Here is a 7,670-nt window from a genome sequence, read left to right on the forward strand (position 1 = left end):
GAATTCAAAAGCATCAATTCTTCGGCAATCAGCCTTCTTGATGGTCCAGCTCTCCCTTCCATACATCACTACTGGGAAAACCATAGCTTTATTTTATTTTATTTTAATTATGTTTATTAAAATTTTCAAAAAAGAATACAAAGGAAAACAGAAAAGAGAAAAAGAAAAAAAGAAAAAAGAAGAGAAAAAGCAAAACAGCAGTTTAAAAAGTTTACCGTAATTACATTCCATACCCAAATTCCTTGACTTCCCCACACCTGCCCTTCTTGTATTCCAATTCCAATTTTTAGCTCAGCAATTTTTATCCCCCCCACTTTACCTTATTTCCTCTAATTCAATTATCTTAAACAACTTTTAACTTCTAAACCTCTATCTTTATATTTCAAAACTTATTCTTAACATACTTTCCCTAAATTCCTCCATCAATTTAATTAACCTATTTAAACTTAAAAATCCCAATCTTTATACACGAAACACTTATTTTTGATAATCTTTTGCTAAGGTCGGCCCCAAATCTCTCCCCAAATTCCCCATTTTTATGTTAGTGGCAAAAGCCAACTTAATTAAAACAGAATCATATTTTTACACCCTTTAAATTCCCGAAGCCCTCCCACCCCCTTTCCCGGTTTCGATCCCCAACCAAAGTCCATCAGTCCATCCAAAATCAGCCTGGCGATCTCACATCCGAGGCACTTAACCCTCTCTCAATTTCTCTCTGCCGGTTTTCTTGATAGTCCTTTATTTTAAATTCCGAATCTCGAAGAGGCTCTGTTCCAGTAAAATCCATATTTCTTCCAGCCAGACCTCCATATTTAACAATGGAGCCAAAATCTTGTTTCTTGCTTCTCATAAGTTCAAATGTCCCAAAGGCTCCAAACTCTGTACTGTCCATATTTATATTCCATATGTCTTCAGATCCCCATAAGAGGAGATCTCTCCAGATTCCATTCTTCACTTCCAGCCAAACTTTCATTGTCATGTTCTTATTTTCAATTATTTCCAACTTAACAGGCCTCTGGCTCTCTTTAGCCATCTGCAACATCCCAGCGCCTCCTTCTTTCTCATATTCTTTAAATGGCATCTCAAATGACTCAGACTCTTTCTCCTGTTTGGCTATAAGGATTTTTGTATCAGCAACAACACTTCCCTGTTCATCTGCAGGAGCTTGAATCATATCCTTTCCAGGTTCAGCAATTTTGTTTACTGTTCCCTTCATTGTTATTACACTCATAGTCAAAACATCTGTCTGCTTCTGTAGATTTCCCAAAAGACGAAAGGTCTTTTCCAGTTCAGCCAGTATTTTTCCACTTACAGCCATTTTTGTAATGTCCTGAACCCCCTCTAGAGGGATTCTAGTTACTTAATGACAAATTAACCTTTTCTTCTTTGTTTTTAACAATTTGTTACCAAATTGTATCAGATGTAACCAGCAAAGACAGCAAAGACACAGTTCTCCTTTTTTTCCCAACTTTGACAGCTAATTTGACAGCTGTCAAAATCTATAAACCTCTTCCACAGGCTCTCTCCCCGATCGCTCCCGGGTTTTGGGGGAGGGGTGAATTCCGTTCTCTTATCCTCCAGCACAGTCACTTAAATTGGCCCAATATAAAGTTAATTGCACTTTTCCACAAAAAAAAAAAGACATTCACACAACCTTAGTAATAAAATCCTTGCTTTATGATGTTTACAAGGCGGGCAGGTTGACTTCCTTTTTAGCACCTTACCCGATCTTGCCGAATTCCCAGAAATAATTTTCCCTTTTAAGTCCAATTACCGTGTTACTCACGGGTCGTTACTTTTGATCCAAAAGATCAAAAGAAGAAGTTAACGCTCTCCGTCCATGGCATGCGGCTTCACTCAGCAGGGGAAGCAGTCGAACTCTCAGCACCACACCTCCCTCCGTCCCCCGTTCCGAAGCCTTTAAAAAGGCTTCTTTGCGGGTCGGGGGGGCGCGCAAATGGTGCCCACCGAGTCACCAGGTCCACAGGCTTCAGCGCCTGTGGTTTCTAAGGGTCCCCGCGTCGCCGCCGCGGCAGAACCCGACCCCTGTTGAGCAGATTCCCTCCGGAGCTCGGAGGGAATCCGCCATTAGACGATGGCGCCAACCATAGCTTTAACTATGTGGACCTTTGTTGGCAAAGTGATGTCTCTGCTTTTGAAGATGCTGTCTAGGTTTGCCATCACCTTTCTCCCAAGAAGCAGGCGTCTTTTAATTTCGTGACTGCTGTCACCATCTGCAGTGATCATGGAGCCCAAGAAAGTAAAATCTCTCACTGCCTCCATTTCTTCCCCTTCTATTTGCCAGGAGGTGATGGGACCAGTGGCCATGATCTTTGTTTTTTTGATGTTGAGCTTCAGACCATATTTTGCGCTCTCCTCTTTCACCCTCATTAAAAGGTTCTTTAATTCCTCCTCACTTTCTGCCATCAAGGTTGTGTCATCTGCATATCTGAGGTTGTTGATATTTCTTCCGACAATCTTAATTCCGGCTTGGGATTCATCCAGCCCAGCCTTTCGCATGATGAATTCTGCATATAAGTTAAATAAGCAGGGAGACAACATACAGCCTTGCCGTACTCCTTTCCCAATTTTGAACCAATCAGTTGTTCCATATCCAGTTCTAACTGTAGCTTCTTGTCCCACATAGAGATTTCTCAGGAGACAGATGAGGTGATCAGGCACTCCCATTTCTTTAAATACTTGCCATAGTTTGCTGTGGTCGACACAGTCAAAGGCTTTTGCATAGTCAATGAAGCAGAAGTAGATGTCTTTCTGGAACGTTAACAGTTCCTGGTGCAGGGGTGCCACTAACCTGGCCAGTGGACAGGGCTCACGGGCAATGGGTCCTGATGCGAGGGGGGTCCCTCCAGACCCACCACTGAAATGGGCGAGGCTTTCACCACTGATGGTACTTGATACTTCTCAGTGAAACTGATGTCCATGAAGAGGCCAGAGTCCATCATTGCCTCCAGGGCCAGCATGCCCCCCTGGGGAAAGAGAAGATGGAGAGGGAGAAGGAAATGGGGTGCACAGGGACTGAGCCTCAGCTGAGCCCCTCCTAGCACAGCTGGGGCTTGGCGTTTCCCAACCTCTTGGCCGGACACTCTGCTGCGAAATTGCCCCCTCTCCACAAGACAAGCCCAGTCCCTACTTGCATGGCTCCACTTCCAGCCCCACTGCAGCGCTGGACCCCAGGGACTCCCTCAATCGGAGCTCGGAATCTCAGACAGGCACGTTTCAATGTTAATACGCAACGTGATAAAGTCTGGCAGGGCTGCTGGGGGGTGGGAGTCACCCACGCCAGTTCATCCTTTTTTTTTTAATAAAATTTTTATTAAGATTTTTACATTACAAAATAGAAAAAGAAAAAAGAAAAAAATACAAAATAAAAGTAGTTAAAAACAATCAATCTTTTCATCACATTATTTTTCATTTACTTGTTTCTCGGACCTCCTCGTACCTCCCTTTTTTGTATTCCAGTTCAATTTATTAGCTCAGCAGTTTCTTTCCCTCTTTATTCTACCCAGATCTTTAATCTTAAATTATTATAACCTTGAATTTTTACTTATAAAAAACCATTTTTTCATATTCTTTTATACCATTACAGCTAGAAACCACTTAATTTCAATCCAACATCATTCTAACATTCATTAATTTTACAATATCTCTGTAGATAGTCTTTAAATTTCTTCCAGTCTTCTTCCACTGACTTTTCTCCCAGGTCTCGGATTCTGCCAGTCATTTCTGCCAATCCCATATAGTCCATCACCTTCATCTGCCATTCTTCCAGAGTGGGTAAATCTTGTGTCTTCCAATACTTTGCAATCAGTATTCTTGCTGCTGTTGTAGCGTACATAAAGAAAGTTCTATCCTTCTTTAACACCAATTGGTCAACTATGCCCAGGAGAAAGGCCTCTGGTTTCTTCAAGAAGGTATATTTAAATACCTTTTTCAATTCATTATATATCGTCTCCCACAAAGCCTTAATCCTTGGGCACGTCCACCAAAGGTGAAAGAATGTACCTTCAGTATCTTTACATTTCCAACATTTATTATCGGGCAAATGGTAGATTTTTGCTAGCTTGACTGGGGTCATGTACCACCTGTATAGCATTTTCATAATATTCTCTCTTAAGGCATTACATGCCGTAAATTTCATACCTGTGGTCCATAACTGTTCCCAGTCAGCCATCATAATATTGTGTCCAATATCTTGTGCCCATTTAATCATAACAGATTTCACCGTTTCGTCCTGAGTATTCCATTTCAACAGCAGGTTATACATTATTGACAAAGTCTTAGTTTTGGGTTCTAACAGTTCTGTTTCTAATTTTGATTTTTCCACCTGGAAGCCAATTTTCTTGTCCAAATTATATGCCTCCATTATCTGATAATAATGAAGCCAGTCTCACACTTTGTTCTTTAGTTTCTCAAAGCTCTGCAGTTTTAGTCTATCTCCGTCTTGTTCCAAAATTTCCCAATATTTCGGCCATTTAACCTCCATATTGAGCTTTTTCTGAGCTTTCGCTTCCATCGGTGACAGCCACCTTGGGGTTTTATTTTCCCCACGCCAGTTCATCCTTAAGGCAGGGATGAAGGCCCTGATGGAAGTGGAACCGTCAGCTGCATAGAGAGTGTCCACAGCCCACCAAGGGAGCTCTGCGGCGGACTCGGTAACTGGGCGAGCCCCCTGCCGGAGGTTCTGCAGGGCCATCTTAGCCACCAGAGCGCGATTCAGCTCCCCGAACGTGCCCTCCAGGGTGGCAATGAAGTCGTCCAAATTCCCCAGCAGATGGTCGCTGGCCTCAAGGTACGGAGAGACCCAAGAAAGTGCCGGGCCCACGAAGAGGCTGACCATAAAGCACACGCGGCTCCGTGGGGTGGGGAAGTCTGTCTCACAAGTGGGGAACATCAGCCAACACTGGCTGACAAAGCCTCGAAGGGCCCCATGTGTTGGTTTCTATTTCCCTCACTGAGCAGCAACTGCATGTCACAAGACATTCTTTACATTCCACAGTCCAAGTTACTGTTGGGTTCCCATGGGAATGGGAGACTGGATGTGACATACACTGGTTTCCTGTTTTTCAGTGTTCTCTCGGTTTCTTTGTGTCGAGAGTAAGTTTCTTCTCTGCTCTCACAGAGGCAAGATGTATGTTTGTGTGTTCTCGGTATAGTTGAGAAATAAAGATTAGCATGTAGCACATACTGCTTTATCCTTTCGTCTGCGGACTACGCTCTGCTGGGCTAAAGATAAGACGAGCCAGTACCAGCTCCAGATGGGCCAGAGCTGGACAAATTCCAACACCATGCTCCCCCCTGAACCTCTCTGGTTATGGGACAGGGGAGCATGTCAGGCTGGGGCAGCTCAAAGTGCTTGAACCTCCCCCTAGAACATAGCTCCCTAGGTGTAGAGGTTCTGCAGCACCGTGGTGAGATCTATAGGCTGGGCTCCGTCCATCTTACACCCTGACTGGGACATAGGTTGGCCACAGCGAACGTTTACGGTTTATGGGCAGTCAAAGTCCTGGTGGAGGACATCAGGACCCGGGGGCAAGACGGTGCGGTGGGAGCAGGAATGGGAATCCGGAAGCCAGGAGTCAAGAAGCTCAAGGAAGGAAACGCTTTGCTGTGGCAAAGAGCCAAAGGGAAATGCTGACCTTATATCCCTTTCCGGCTCTTGCCACCAGGTGCTGTGAGTTATCAAGTGGCCTCCCCTGTGCAGCCCTGCCTTGCCTCTTCAGAACAAACTTAGGAAAGCCCTAGTCCTGCAAAGCCCTACCGGTCCCAGGGCCTGGCTCCGGCATGCACTCCTGACAATAACACTACTTCTTTTGGAGTAATATCATAAAATTATGTCTCAATGGAAAGATAATATAATCAAGAAATCAATAATATAATCAAGAAATCAATATAATCAAAGGGAATAAATGCAATTTGTCTGATTTTGTTACCCTCCCTTGAAATGAAAAAAACAGAGGACACGCAGCAAGCTTTAATTATGATTGCAAGTGAGTAGCAGCAGCAGCAGCAGCCCAGAGCTGGACGGACCCTCGGAGAGGCCAGGGCCGTCTTTACCTGGGGGGTGCAAGGGGTGGGGGCCAGGGGCTGCCACTGAAGCCGCCTAAGCTCTTAACCATCTACCTCTTATGAAGTAATAAATAATTTTGATCAAGCTAGAAAAACCAAACACATATATACCCAGGTATTACTGAAATGTATACCTACTTTTCCTCTAAAGGACTTGAGACTGTGTGTGCTCATTTACCAGCGGCGGCGCTTGTCAAACTGTTGCAGGAATTTGTGTATAGGTTGGGGGAGGGGTTGCCCCTCCAGCAGACATCATGCACATGCAGCCCACCCCCAAATCAGCACCATCACTTTTGTGACTTGTCCCCACAAAACACTTCATCACAGTTTCTTCCAATCTATTCAAAGGGCCTCTGCTGCACGATACCAAATGTAAGAATTCACTGATCAATGCTCAGGGGGGAAACTTCAGAAATTCATCTAGACATGTGAGTTCAGCTCCTCAGCAGCCCCTCTGCCTGAGTGATAATCCCTGGCCTCCTGATACCTGAGTGCCAGACAGGCAGCCATTCCAGAAATAACAAACCCAGAGGAAGACAAAAGGGTGGGATGAACTTGGCTGGGAAACAAGGAAATGTAAAGATCTCTCGTTTCACTCGATGGGTGTTTGGTGGAGGGCAAGGGGAACCATGGGGCAGGGTCCAGGATGCTCAGATTACTGCCACCAGACCTCCCCTTTCATGATGTAACCGTGATGTATTAGTGATGTAGTTGGGGGGGTGTAACCTGGGGATTAGCAGCTAATAAAACTTTGGGTTCTCTTTTGTTCAGGGCTTCCATCCTGTTCCACCTGGTGGCAGGTGGGAGTCCTGTCGAGACTGTCTTCAATCAAGACCAATTTGCTCTGCTATTCCTGGCCGGTGTCCTTGTTTTTTGTCCAAGGGAGACTCAGATTTCTCCGTTAACAATTCTCAACGGTGCCGTGCACTGAAATTAACTAAATTTGGGGTCGATGGGCAGGTCTTTGCACCCCGGTAGCGCATATGCTAAAGACAGCCCTGGAGGGGGCTTTGACTCCCGAGCGCAGGGTCTGCACAGAAAGTGAGGGGTGGCGACACCTGCGGGCAAGGAAAGGCAACCAGCGCTGGGCTTCCCTGGCAACGTCCCCTTGACCAGCGCCTGTGACGAGGCCTCTCCCCGGGAGGAGGGGCGCCATGCAGCGGAGCGGGGGGTCGGCAGTCACCCCTCCAGTCCAGCCCTGGGGGTCTTGACGGGAAAATCCGAGGGCTCCCTTGGACAAAACAAAGACACCAACCAGGATAACTTGGAGCAAAACAGCAGCCTGTAGGCTTGGCCTTGATTGATCTGTTGCAACAGGGTGCTCCCCTCACTTGCAGGCGAGAGGAGGGACCCAGAAAAATGGTGTGCAAGGCCTTATAAAGACTTTTGAAATTGCCACCCTGTAGATCAAGACCCCCCCTCCCTCCCTCCCATTGCTGAATTCTAGGATGAGTTTCCTTACTTCCTGCAAAGCCCTTTTCCCTGCAAACTGTTCCTCCCGTTTCTGGCCAAGGGAGGGAGATGCTCAGAGCCCAACCGACAGCCTCACCCCCAAAGGGATATCTGGGCATTGAGGTAGCCAG

Source organism: Podarcis raffonei, chromosome 4 (genome assembly GCF_027172205.1).
Source record: "Podarcis raffonei isolate rPodRaf1 chromosome 4, rPodRaf1.pri, whole genome shotgun sequence".
Classification (NCBI taxonomy): Eukaryota; Metazoa; Chordata; class Lepidosauria; order Squamata; family Lacertidae; genus Podarcis; species Podarcis raffonei.